The sequence below is a fragment of the Dermochelys coriacea genome, chromosome 3 (assembly GCF_009764565.3).
Source record: "Dermochelys coriacea isolate rDerCor1 chromosome 3, rDerCor1.pri.v4, whole genome shotgun sequence".
Taxonomy (NCBI): Eukaryota; Metazoa; Chordata; order Testudines; family Dermochelyidae; genus Dermochelys; species Dermochelys coriacea.
This window is the reverse complement of record NC_050070.1, coordinates 96,758,738-96,772,945: the sequence shown is the minus strand read 5'-3', so window position 1 is coordinate 96,772,945 and position 14,208 is coordinate 96,758,738. Positions and strand designations below refer to the sequence as shown.

General features: G+C 43.8%; 1 protein-coding gene across 1 annotated transcript in view; it reads right to left on the bottom strand.

The window, feature by feature from the left end:
* The window catches only part of LOC119853108 (golgin subfamily A member 6-like protein 1), a 46,898-nt gene extending 39,963 nt beyond the window's left edge, over positions 1-6,935 (bottom strand). Inside the window, 1 exon segment of the mRNA XM_043510899.1 lies at positions 6,659-6,935. The gene's annotated coding sequence lies outside the window, so the exon portion shown is untranslated.
* Between the last annotated feature and the right edge of the window lie 7,273 nt (positions 6,936-14,208).

Below are 14,208 nucleotides of genomic sequence, written 5' to 3'. Positions count from 1 at the left end.
CTTCAGACAAAATATGCACTTATGTTTATTCAAATGTAATACAATGTTCAATTTCTAGCATTCAGATCAAATAATTACAGGTGTGTACAGTTAAATATGTAATTATACTAAAAACTTTTGTTGGTCAGCTGGAAATGATTCAATGCTTATTTTTTTACATTTTTAACTGTTCCTGTAGTGCAATGCCTATCAGTATAAACAGATTCAGGAGCCATGCAACAGAACTTTACTTTCAAATGACATTAAAAATGGCAAATTCAAAACTGATAAATAGAAACACTTCTCCAAACTATGTGTAATTAGACTGTGGAACCCCTTGCTATATTATGTCACAGAGACCAAGAACTTAGCAAGAGTCAAAAAGTTATTGGACATTTATACTGATAAGATTAACCAGTTACAATACTAAATGCTAACAAATATTTTAGAAGGGATATAAAACCTCATGCTTCAGGTTTTAAGTAATCTGTATTAGGGATTTAGATGAGACCTTTGGCCGAGGGGGAGGGGGGCAGATTACCACATACCTGCCTACCGCAGGGTTTGTTGTACCTTCTTCTGAAGCATTGGGTGCTGGACATTGTTAGAGACACGATACTAGAAGAGACGGATCATGGATCTGATCTAAATGACAATTCTTATGTTTCTATTGTTTTTAATAATTCCATACATTTACCCCGGGGAGAATTCTGCACCACTTTGCATGTGCAGAATTTATGTCCCCCATAGATTTCTTTGCTTCCCTGCAGAAAAATGACTGTCAGGGAAGCAAAGGGAAGCCACAACAGCAGTCATGCAACCCTCCCCAGCAGTATGTTTCGGGTCCCCGGGGCAGCCGGCAGAGAGGTAAATCACTGTGGGGCAGAGAGCAGGACTGTGGAAGACCCGGCTGGTGGCTCCTATCCTGTGCTGGACTCAGCTGCTAGTCCTGGCTGGGCTAGGGAAGACAGGACTTCCTCTTCCCCTGCACAGCATCCAGGCTGGGTCAGACCCACCCCCAGATTTCTCTCCTAGCTTCAGGAAGCTCTGCAAACTCCCTCCCTGTACCCATTGCTCCTCAGCTGCAGGGCGAGGGTTAGCTGTACAGGGAGCTGATCCCCCATCCACCCACCCAACCCCCATGCATCCAGACACCCTCATACTCAGGCCCTCCCGCCGAGCCTCACACCCCTGCACTCAGAACCCCCCGATGAGCCCTACTCCCACTGCACCTAGACACCCTGATGAGCCACCCACACCCAGACCCCCCGCCAACCTCTATATCCCCCACACCCAGACCCCATCTTCACATGGACCCTCCTGCAGAGTCCCATTACTGTTATACCCAGAACCCCCCAACAAGCCCCTGTACATCAAGATCCCCCACACACACCGAGGTCCCCCACTGAGCCACCTGCTTCCATATTGTCCCATACAGAACCCTCTCACACTAAGCCCCTCCACCCTTGGATCCTGCCTTGCTGAGCCTGCCTGCCCACACCTGGTGCACCTGGCATGGAGGTGTAGGGCCCTGGATGTTTCTGGGGCAGGCCTGGTTCTCGTGCTGTGTCAGGGTTGGATGCAGCCTTCCCGCTGAGTCCATGTCCTGGCGGGAGCTGCACAGTGATCTCCCACCTCTGTGCAGCCAGTGGCCTGTGCTCCCCAATGCTATGCTGGAGCCTCCACTTTTATTTGTAGAATTTTAAAATAATGTTCACTGAATTTTTATTTTTTTGGCACAAAATTTTTAATTTTTTGGCATAGAATGCCCTCAGGAGTAACACATTGTAAAGTACATCTGCCATGGCTCCTAGGGATGGAGTAGTGTCTGTTTTATGATTAAAATATTCATTAAATATTCATTAAAGAAAAAAGGCATCAGTGTTATTTCATGATATAAGAATACCTTGGCCAAATTACTTCAACATAGTTGTTTCACATCATAATGTGAGATTGCTTTAGCTATAAGAGAACAGCAAAATTATTTGTAACGAAGAAACTTTTGGTGCAATATTCTGCTCATCCTACTCATATAAACTAATAGGCTATGCATAAAATTGCATCTTTAGAAATCTGGTCTCAAGAGATCAATGGGTGTGAGTATGAAGAAGTGTTTCTAAGATTCAACTTAAGGATACATTTGGAAACAGTGGATATAGGGTCTCTATCCTAGCACAGTCCTCGTGCAAATGAAGATTGCAAACTGTGCTTTCTTGGATGTATCCCGTACTGACACGTGGCCTGATATGCCTTAGTCTTGCACTATGATCATAAGTGCTAGAACTAGGGCTGCTGGAGGTGCTGACACAACCCCTGGCTTGAAATCTGATTTCCATTATATACAGGATTTACAGTTTGGTTCAATGGCTCTCAGCACCCACACTATACAAATTGTTCCAGCACCCTTGACTGTGATATACATTACATAGGGAATATGTGAAATCCAGCATAAGAGTTTTCAGTTCTAAAAACATGAGGATTGAGTCCTTATAATGCAAGATCATAATGACAGAATTATTTCAACCTAGAAAGGCTACTTTTTGACAAAAGGAAATCAATTTTTAAGCACTCTATACCTTTTGGTGTTACAGCTAAAGAAAAGATGGCATTGTTAGATTATACAAACGTTAAAAGATCATTTATAAATTCTAGAATTGCTAAACTACTCATGAAACAGCTGAATTTTATGAGTCAATTCAGAATGAAGTAATAAGCAAGAGTTTAAAAAAATGGTACAGCTTACCTACCTTCAATGAAATGTAATTTTTAGAAGCAAAATAATCAGTGCTGTGGTGTTAGGTACTTATAAAGGTTATTAAGGAATTTGAGGGAAAGGCAACAGCAGATTTATTTGAAAATACAAAACAGCTGAAGGCCTTATGGGAAAGCTGTACTAAATTAATGCTTGTTTAGTTTAGCAAAGAGTTGCCACCTGGGCAGTTTATTGCTAGCTCAGGCTGGTGCCTCACCTCATAAAAGCCAGATGAAATTAAGATGAAGCCAACTTTTTAAAAATGACATTTAATAAATAAAAATAAAGCCATTGTATAGCAGAACATGTAAGATTCCCTTCCCTTGCTTTTCTGTTTGGAAAAAAACCCAAGCAAACCCCAAAACTCTGAAGCAAGCAGGGATTTCCCTAGACCACCTCCCTTATTTCCCTGACACACACGCACACCTCCTCCCCCGAGTTACACGTAGTGAGGGCAATTTAGTCGTTAGTTGGAAATTTGAACTGAAATTGAAACATTAATACACATGTTAAAAGCATATACAGTATATGAGAAAATACTTGTACCTGAGAAAGCATAATGGGTTTGAAAAGTATGAACAAAGACTAGCATCCTCATATAACTGTTATTTATGACAATGTCAGTCCATTTGTTTCAGCTGTATTGGCCTATCTAATAATTTCAAATGATTATTTATAAGCAAGGTCTGAATGAGCTCTCCCCTGACAGTTAGTGAAGAGCCAGGGGTAAGCGGAAAGGCTTCAAGAGCAGATTGCATTTAGATGAACACACCAACTCTTTCTAGGTATCCAGCAGACAGAACTGTGCTGCCCAAGAGATCAATTTTGGCTGGTGTTGGGTTACAAATCACTTAAGTATTAAATGTGTGGGTCATGAAATTTTGTTACCCTTATTGTAAGAGTAAAGGGCAGCAGAACTGTACTTAGCCTGACTGAATGAGGGGGTCTCTCTCAGTGCTTAATTTGTTCTAGGGCTTGCCAGGACTGAGCCCCACCACCTCTAGGCTTGGCAGTTCATAGCCCTGGGACCTCTGGGCTTGTCACATCAGTTATGAAAGTAACAAACTTGCTTGAGCCTGGCACCTTCTTCATTACAAAGTAAGCACTGGTCATCCTCAACTGAACTGTACTCCCTAAGTAAGAGGTTTGGATGCCATATCCTAGGGAAGAGAGAGAGGGTGGGGCACAGGTGTTTTGCTTGGTGGTGTGGGCTTTGTCTAAGTCACAGTCATTATTTGACCTGCCTCTCTCTCCTGTTTAGAGATAGAGCTGATTAGGCTCCATAGAGAGTCTTTTGGTTTGTTCAGTAACCACTAGAGCTGAAATCACTGATAATCAGGTCTAAGTGCTTAGACCTGCTGTGGGACAGTGTTTCTGTGGAAGAGAAAGCCCAGCCTGCAGTCGCTGTGAAGTCCCCCCACTGAGAGCTGGGTGGAAACTTGAGAGACCAACTTGCAGAGGTCACAGTAGCCGCAGAAGGTGACAGTGCAGGGCCATTGGGGACAGAGCAGTAGAGTGAACGGTGGCACAACAAACATCAGCGGCCAGAGCATTGGACTATGTTTTAGTGACTTTGCTCCAGAATGCTAGATTTGTGACTAGGAAACTTATATAAATATAGGTTTCAGAGTAGCAGCTGTGTTAAGTCTGTATTCACAAAAAGAAAAGGAGTACTTTTGTTAGTAAATTTGTTAGTCTCTAAGGTGCCACAAGTACTCCTTTTCTTTTTATATAAATATACGTTTCCTAGTAGGCCAAGATTTTTAAAATGCATTATTTGCCAAGGTCTTTATCTCACAACATTGATATCTCCAAGTGGTCATTATCTGGAAGAGTTTCTGTACTAAACTTTTTATTATAAACATTTTTGTACGTAAGGACAGCCATATTGGGTCAAACCAATGGTCCATCTATCCCAGTATCCTGTCTTCCAGCAGTGACTATTCCAGGTGCTTCAGAGGGAATGAACAGAACAGGGAATCGTCAAGTGATCCATCCCCTGTCGTCCACTCCCAGCTTTTGGAGAACAGAGGCTAGGGACACAGAGCATTGTGTTGCATCCCTGTCCATCCTGGCTAATAGCCATTGATAGACCTAACATCCATGAATTTATCTAGTTCTTTTTTGAATCCTGTTATAGTTTTGGTCTTCACAACATCCCTGGCAAAAAGCTCCATGGGTGACTGTGCGTTGTGTGAAGAAATACTTCCTTTTATTTGTTTTAAACTTGCTGCCTATTAATTTCATTGGCTGACCCTGGTTCTTGTGTTAAGTGAAGGGATAAATAACACTTGCTTATTTTCTCCACACCGGTCATTTTATAACTCTCTATCCCCTCTTAGTCGTCTCTTTTCCAAGCTGAAGAGTCCCAGTCTTTTTAATCTCTCCTCACACGGAAGCTGTTCCATACCCCTAATCATTTTTGTTGCCCTTCCCTGTACCTTTTCCAATTCCAATATATCTTCTTTGAGATGGGGTGACCAGAACTGCACACAGTATTCAAAATGTGGACATTTCATGGATTTATATAGTAAAAGTGGAGGAGCTTGGTTTGCCAGACTGAGCAGCTAAGCCAATACTGATAACCTATATGAAAAGACTGCAAAACACCATGCCTCTGGACTGCATCAACATGCAGAAAGCCTTATAAGCCAGTCACTGTCAAAGCCAATTTTAGAAGAACTTAATGAGGCTGTTAAGAATGCTGGAGATGCAACTCCGTTTATGTCAACCAACATGGCTGTTGCGTCATACCACACACTACAAAGTGGAGGCCAATGTTAAGTGCATTGCCATTTGTTAATCGTGAAGTTGGACACTTAGGGTGACCAGATGTCCCAATTTTCATAGAATATCAGGGTTGGAAGGGACCTCAAGAGGTCATCTAGTCCAACCCCCTGCTCAAAGCAGGGCCAATCCCCAATTTTTGCCCCAGATCCCTAAATGGCCCCCTCAAGGACTGAACTCACAACCCTGAGTTTAGCAGGTCAATGCCATTTTATAGGGACAGTCCCAATTTTGGGGTCTTTTTCTTATATAGGCTCCTATTACCCGCCACCCCCATCCAGATTTTTCACACTTGCTGTCCGGTCGCCCAATGGGCACTGGTTTCAAACAAGACTGGCAAAGGCTCGCTATCTTTCTGAAAAAACTCAGCTGACTCTAGAAGCATGCAGTGCAACAGTGAAAGACTCAACAGTTGAAAAAGTGAAGAACTCCCCCACCATATTCAAAATATGCGCATACATGGTTGATGAACGCCCTAATGCAAATAGGCATCAAGTATTAAGACGCTGTGTATGTTATCTCGATGTCCGCGGTAGGCCAGTAGATGATTTCTAGGTGGTCAGATTATAGAAGACACATCCGCTGCATCTGTGACATCTTAGAAGAGTTACATGCTTTTCAGTTGAACCCCAAACAGATGCTGCTTCTGCATCTGATGGAGCTACAAACTTCTCTGGAAGACATAGTGGAGTACAAGCCTTTGCTCGGAGAAAAAGGTACCCGTAACCTCTCCTATACAGGCAGAGGCCACCTACTCCAACCAGCGTTCGTATGAGCTGCAGACTCTTCAAAAGACCATACATTTAATGGCTTTTTATACTCTCTCTTTTTCTCCCAGCAAGAGTTCAAAAGGACCGAACGTAAAAACCACCCTTTCAACACGTTGAAAGGAGCAAGAGCCCCGGCTCCCGTCAGCTGGAGCCCGCGGTCCCAGGCAGGTCAGGTCGGTTCCCAGGACCCGCCGTGGCGTCTCCTGGGGCCGGCCTCGCAGGGAGGCCGAGGGCTCTGGGCCTCCGGACCGGCTCCCCCGCCAGCGCTGACGTCACGGCGGGCGCTGCAAAGGCTGGGAAGCACCCACCGGCCAGCGCCTGCGGCCGCCCGGCACCGGGTCACGCGCCCCGCCCCGCCCCGCCCCCTCACCTCGCTCACGGCGAGTCTCTTCGCTGAGGGGTGGGACGAGCTGGGCGCTACCGGGCAAGTTGGAGGCGCCGCCGCACGCGGTGTTGGTTTCCAGGGTAACCAGCCCGGCCCACGGAGCCCGCCCTCCGCTGTTGCCGCTGCGGCCACGCGCTGCCTCCGCCGCTCTGGGGGGTCCCCGCCCAAGGCGGGGCCGACGGGCCGGGCTGGTTCCGTCCCTGCAAGTGCGGAAGCGGCCGCTGTGCGGTCCCCGGCACGCTCGTGTGAGCTGGGCCGGCTCGGTGACGGCTGAAGCCGCTGCTGTGCCGGGGGTGACAACGTGCGGCCCGCGAGGCGGAGGCACAGGCGGGGGGTGGGGGGGCAGCCCCAATGCACGAGGAGCCAGGGCCCGAGCCCTGGGGCTCAGAAGGAGGGAGATGCGCTGCCGCCAGCGGCGGAGGGGAGGGGACAGAAGCGAACCCGCGTTAGGTGAGCGATCTGCAGTGGTGGCAAAAACAGGGTGCGGGAGGCAGAGGAGCTCCCGGCGGGAGGGTACATCTCAGCCCCCGCTGCGCCGCAGGGCTGTGTTCTGAAGGGCGCAGGTGTGGCCCAACGCCTAGAGAAGGCTCCGCTTCTGTCGCTGAAAGCAGATATGAGCTGCTAAAGGATACTGCAAAAAGAAAAGGAGGACGTGTGGCACCCTAGAGACTAACCCATTTATTTGAGCAGAAGCTTTCGTGAGCGACAGCTCACTTCATCGGATGCATTCGGTGGAAAATACAGAGGGGAGATTTATATACACACACAGAGAACATGACACAATGGGTGTTACCATACACACTATAACGAGAGTGATCACTTAAGATGAGCCATCACCAGCAGGAGAATGGGGGAAAAAACCTTTTGTAGTGGTAATCAAGGTGGGCCATTTCCAGCAGTTGACAAGAATGTCTGAGGAACAGTGGGGGGGGGGGGGGCGGGGGGAGGAAATAAACATGGGGAAATAGTTTTACTTTGTGTAATGACCCATCCACTCCCAGTCTCTATTCAAGCCTAAGTTAATTGTATCCAGTTTGCAAATTAATTTCAGTTCAGCAGTCTCTCCTTGGAGTCTGTCTTTGAAGTTTTTTTGTTGAAGTATTGCCATTTTTAGGTCTGTAATCAAGTGACCAAAGAGATTGAAGTGTTCTCCGACTGGTTTTTGAATGTTATAATTCTTGACGTCTGATTTGTGTCCATTTATTCTTTTATGTTGAGACTGTCCAGTTTGTCCAATGTACATGGCAGAGGGGCATTGCTGGCACATGATGGCATATATCACATTGGTAGACATGCAGGTGAACGAGCCTCTGATACTATGGCTGATGTGATTAGGGCCTAAGATAGTGGCCCCTGAATAGATATGTGGACACAACTGGCAACGGGCTTTGTTGCAAGGATAGGTTCCTGGGTGGACTACAAGCTGTCAGGAACAGTATCCCTGATAATGTCACGACAAACCTGGTGCCTGAACTTTGTGACTTTGTCCTCACCCATAACTATTGCACATTTGGAGACAATGTATACCTTCAAATCAGTAGCACTGTTATGGGTACCCGCATGGCCCCACAATATGCCAACATTTTTATGGCTGACTTAGAACAACACTTCCTCAGCTCTCGTCCCCCTAATGCCCCTACTCTATTTGCGCTACATTGATGACATCTTCATCATCTGGACCTATGGAAAAGAAGCCCTTGAGGAATTCCACCATGATTTCAACAATTTCCATCCCATTATCAACTTCAGCCTGGACCAGTCCACACAAGAGATCCACTTCCTGGACACTACGGTGCTAATAAGCGATGGTCACATAAACACCACCCTATACCGGAAACCTACAGACTGCTATTCCTACCTACATGCCTACAGCTTTCACCCAGATCACACCACACAATCCATTGTCTACAACCAAGCTCTACGATACAACCGCATTTGTTGCAACCCCTCAGACAGAGACAAACACCTACAAGATCTCTATCAAGCATTTTAAAACTACAATACCCACCTGCTGAAGTGAAGAAACAGACTGACAGAGCCAGAAGAGTACCCCAAAGTCACCTACTACAGGACAGGCCCAACAAAGAAAATAACAGAACGCCACTAGCCATGACCACTAGCCCCCAACTAAGACCTCTCCAATGCATCATCAAGGATCTACAACCTATCCTGAAGGACGACCCATCACTCTCACAGATCTTGGGAGACAGGCCAGTCCTTGCTTACAGACAGCCCCCCAACCTGAAGCAAATACTCACCAGCAACCGCACACCACACAACAGAATCACTACCCCAGGAACCTATCCTTGCAACAAAGCCCGTTGCCAACTCTGCCCACATATCTATTCAGGGGACACCATCATAGGGCCTAATCACATCAGACACAATATCAGAGGCTCGTTCACCTTCACATCTACCAATGTGATATATGCCATCATGTGCCAGCAATGTCCCTCTGCCACGTACATTGGTCATACTGGACAGTCTCTACGTAAAAGAATAAATGGACACAAATCAGATGTCAAGAATTATAACATTCAAAACCAGTCAGAGAACACTTCAATCTCTTTGGTCACTCGATTACAGACCTAAGAGTGGCTATCCTTCAACAAAAAAACTTCAAAAACAGACTCCAGCGAGAGACTGCTGAATTGGAATTAATTTGCATACGATTAACTTAGGCTTGAATAGAGACTGTGAGTGGATGGGTCATTACACAAAGTAAAACTATTTCCCCATTGTTTATCCCACTCCACACTGTTCCTAAGATGTTTTTGTCAACTGCTGGAAATGGCCCACCTTGATTATCACTACAAAAGGTTCCTCCCCTCCCTCGCTCTCCTGCTGGGAATAGCTCACCTTAAGTGATCACTCTGGTTACAGTCTGTATGATAACACCCATTGTTTCATGTTCTCTATGTATATAAATCTCCCCACTGTATTTTCCACTGAATGCATCCAATGAAGTGAGCTGTAGGTCATGAAAGCTTATGCTCAAATAAATTCGTTAGGCTCCAAGGTGCCACAAGTACTCTTTTTCTTTTTGCGAATACAGACTAACACGGCTGCTACTCTGAAACCTAAAGTTTCAGTGGAATATTTTACATACCTACCCCTGAAATACTAGTCTTGTCATATATGATTTTTTAGTGTTGTTAAGAATCCCTTTCCAGTTAATATGTCTGCCTAAAACTTCAGAGCAGTATACAGATTTGCCTTAGCTAATGCTGTTTGCCTGAAGCACACACTTGCATTTCTTCACTAAGTATAGTTTCACTCCTTTTTAAATTATTTACTTTTTAAAATGTTTTATTAGTTTTAGCACTTCATCTGCACAAAAGTAATGAAGGTAAATGATGAATGTCATTTACATTTTAATAACCAATGAAAATATTAATAGTTGCTAGTAACTTCAGCAATCAGAGCTACAGCATTTCTATTAACATTTCCTGTTTTTTAATTGTGATTTTGTAATCTATAATTTTTATTCCTAAATTAGTGTTCATTTTCCTTTTTTTTTTTTTTTTTTTATAACACAAGTCTGTTCTTTGGGCTCATAAAACTTCAAGGCTGCCTGAGTTCTTGGGTTGGTGTTAAAACTTCTTTGGTTTCCTCTGATCTATCATTGGCTCTTGGCAACTGTTGTTTTGTATCTGTACCCAGCATTTGAGTGTATTTCACCACTTGTGTGTAGAATTTGTTTCCCAAATATTCAGTAAAGGCCAGATTTTTAAAGGTTGAAAACACCCAGCTGCTTCTGAAAAATCTCAAAAGTGACCTAAATATCTTTAGAAATCTGATTCTAGGGGCACTATGCTATCTTGTCTGAAATCTTTCTGAAAGGCAATTTTGACTGTAATTTTTACTCAACATAAATACACAACTACAAGATTGGCAACCACAAGAATTAAAAAATCATGAGTTATGCACCCCAAAGTCAGGGAAGCACAGAGGCAGCAAGCAGGGCCATCCTTACAGAAGAGCCCCCCATAGGAAGCAGAATAGAATAGCTGATGGCTGGTAGGCCAAATGAAGGCCCTTGTGGTCAAGTTGGCCCATGGGGCTGCCTTCTGAAGAATACAGCTAGTGAGATTCCATTTTGATTTTAGCTTCTACCTGGTCGTTAGCCACTTGTGATAAAAATCTTATCTTTTACTGTATGCTCCCACGAAAATTTAACTTACAAATTCCCCAAGTCCCCATCATTTCTTACACCTTCCTTACACTGATATTAGTGTTAATGAGTCCATGACTGCAATATCAGCAATGGTGTGAGGAGAGTCTGGTAGACTGCAACAAAAATGTTTAAAGTTAGCTGAAAACATTGTGATGTTGTCTCAGCTTACATGCATAGTGCATGGACTATTATCTGACCCAGAAACATCCAGAAATTAGGTGTGGCAGCTACTATATATACTCTAGATATACTCTATACACTCCAACGAGAGACTGCTGAATTGGAATTAATTTGCAAACTGGATACAATTAACTTAAGCTTGAATAGAAACTGGGAGTGGATGGGTCATTACACAAAGTAAAACTATTTCCCCATGTTTACCTCTCCCCCGCCCCCGCTGTTCCTCAGAGGTTCTTGTCAACTGCTGGAAATGGCCCGCCTTGATTATCACTACAAAAGATTTTCTCCCCCCTCCCTCCCGCTGGTAATAGCTCATCTTAAGTGATCACTCTCCTTACAGTGTGTATGGTAACACCCATTGTTTCATGTTCTCTGTGTATATAAATCTCCCCACTGTATTTTCCACTGAATGCATCCAATGAAGTGAGCTGTAGCTCATGAAAGCTTATGCTTAAATAAATTTGTTAGTCTCTAAGGTGCCACAAGTACTCCTTTTCTTTTTTAGATATACTCTGTATTTGTTTCTGAAGCAGTAGCATGTTTTCATTGTAGACAAGCCACCTGGCTGGTTTACTTACCCACTGGTTGAGCCAATCAAGCCTCACTGGGAGAAATGTTAGAAATAAGTCTCCTTAGGCTAGCCAAGTGTCTTCAGTGGCTCATCAATGCAAGAGCATGCAGGTTGTCTCTGAGTGATGGATTTGACAGCACTGGGAAGTGTTTTGGAAAGAAGGCTGACACTGACATTCTTAAGTAGCCAGGTGCATATACTATACTGTACATTATGGCCACATAATAGAGTTTTACGGCTGGATTAACAAAAGTACTTAGGCAGCTAAATCAGGGGTTTAGGATCCACAGCAATTCACAGAACTCTCCCTGCACCCTGTAGGTACCTAAATGCACTCATTTGACACCTACATTTTCAGGAATAAAAGTTTCCTGGACACTGACGTTTTTACCTCTGATCATAAACACTCTTGGCCTGTGGATGCCGACTTCCCACCTAACACTCAGAGCAATACATAAACCAGGGAAGATAGGCAGGCAAATACCTAAATTGCATGCAGGGCCTGATCCAGCGGGTATACTCTGAGGCTGCCTACTGGAGCTGGTCTCATTCAAAATCTGCCCAGAGAAGGTGGTGTTACTGCTCACCTTATAACTTTGAGCCCAGTGGCTACAGCACTTACCTAGGATGTAGGAAATCCCACATTTAGTTCCCCCCTCAGTAGAGGGGGAAACAGATTTGAACAGGTGTCTCCCACATCCCAAGTGAGTGCTCTAACCACTGTGCGAAAAGTTGTAAGATGGGCACCACCGCATCATTCAGCCATTTTGTTTGGAGTGAGGCAGATATCTGCCTAGCTCATTCTCCCAAGCAACAGTTTAGAAGCCTATGCTACCTGACTTGAAAAGAGGGGTTCCTGATTGTGAATCATCCACACACTAGGCACCTCCCTGCAGCCCAGACTTAAACTCAGTGAGAAGGGCGGTGTTTAGAACCCAGGCCTCTCCTCACCATCTCCCATTGGCTGGCTTAGGCAGCTCCACATCTAGGATGCCATGTTTTACATATGACATTCTTGTTAATATACCTCAGAATATTAGCCTTTATTGTAACTGCATCACAGGCTTGACTCATATTCAATTTGTGATTTACTATCACCCTCAGATCCTTTTCAGCAATACTGCCACCTAGCCAGTTATTACCCATTTTGTAGTTAGATAGGGGAAAAAATCAAATTTACAAGTGAAATACTTTTCACTTATCTTTATAGATTTTTGTCTTGATTTCAGACCAATTCTCTAATTTGTCAAGGTTATTTTGAATTCTAATCCTGTCCTCCAAATCACCTCCAACTTCCACCATGCTTGAGGTCATCTGCAAGTGTTATAACCATACTTTCCACTCCATTATCCAGGTCAATTAAATTAAAATATCGAGTAGTATTCCAGATACTGAAATGACCCCTGAAGGATCCCACTTTTATATGCCCTCCCAGTTTGACAGTGAAGTATTGATAACTGCTTTTTTAGTATGGTCTTTCAAACAGCTGGATGCCCACCTTATAATAATTTCAGCTAGCCCACATTTCCCTAGTTTGCATATGAGAATATCATGTAGGACAGCATGAAAAGCCATACTAAAAATCACCTGCTTTTACCCCTATTCACTAGGCCAGTAACCCTGTCAAAGAAGGAAGTTAGGTTGGTTTAGCATGATTTGGTGTTGACATGTTGGCCCTGCCTTATAACCCCATTATCCTCCCCCATCATTAATAATTTGTTCCAGTATCTTTCCAGGTATCAAAGTTAGGCTGATTGGTCTGTAATTCCCAATCAATCATCATTAATTATACCAGTTATAATTAACTCGGAAATGGGATTCAGCAACCATTATGGACCAAATATTTAGGTCTGTACACAAAATGATCATAATTATACAATCACAAGAACTGTACACATAAATAGCCTGCTAACTATTTGTACAAGAAACAGAGTGCACATTCATTAGAAAAGGAAGCCCTTTCAGTCAATCATGGAATTTTTGCCTCCAGGCTCACTTATCTCTAATAATCACTGTTTAATGTTAATTTTATTTAGTTAACTTTTCCCTTTTCCTGCCCCCACCAAAATACTTGGGATGTTGTACAACGTTCTTAAATGCAATTAAAAATAATAGAAATCACCCTTTAAAAAGTAAACCAAATTGAAGCAGTATAAGATGGATAACTTAAGTCCAAAACTATTTAAGAAGTCAAAAGAAAGCAGGTGCTTTAAACTGCAACTAGTTTATTAGGTACACAGGAATTAGTACTATTCACGTACAGGCTGGCTTAGAGACAGATGCATCTCATCCAGCTCAAACCTTGGAGCTAAATGATGAGTAAGTTTTTCCTCCTGCTTCTTTTTATATGGTCTGTCAGCTAGAGGCTCCATGCAAATTTTCTTATTTTCTGTCACTAGCTCTCTGATGAAAAAACTGGCTCAATGAGAGAACATTTTGTCCATTAATTGAATTAATGGCCTAGGACTTCATTATCTCATAGTTTCTCTCTCAGCCTAGGATCAAGTTCTTAGATCTTCAGCTCACCCTCTGTGAGGTCCTTTCTGGCAAATCTAAAACAAAGCTATCTATATAATGTTGTAGGAAGGTGGCAGCTCAGCGTAGCGA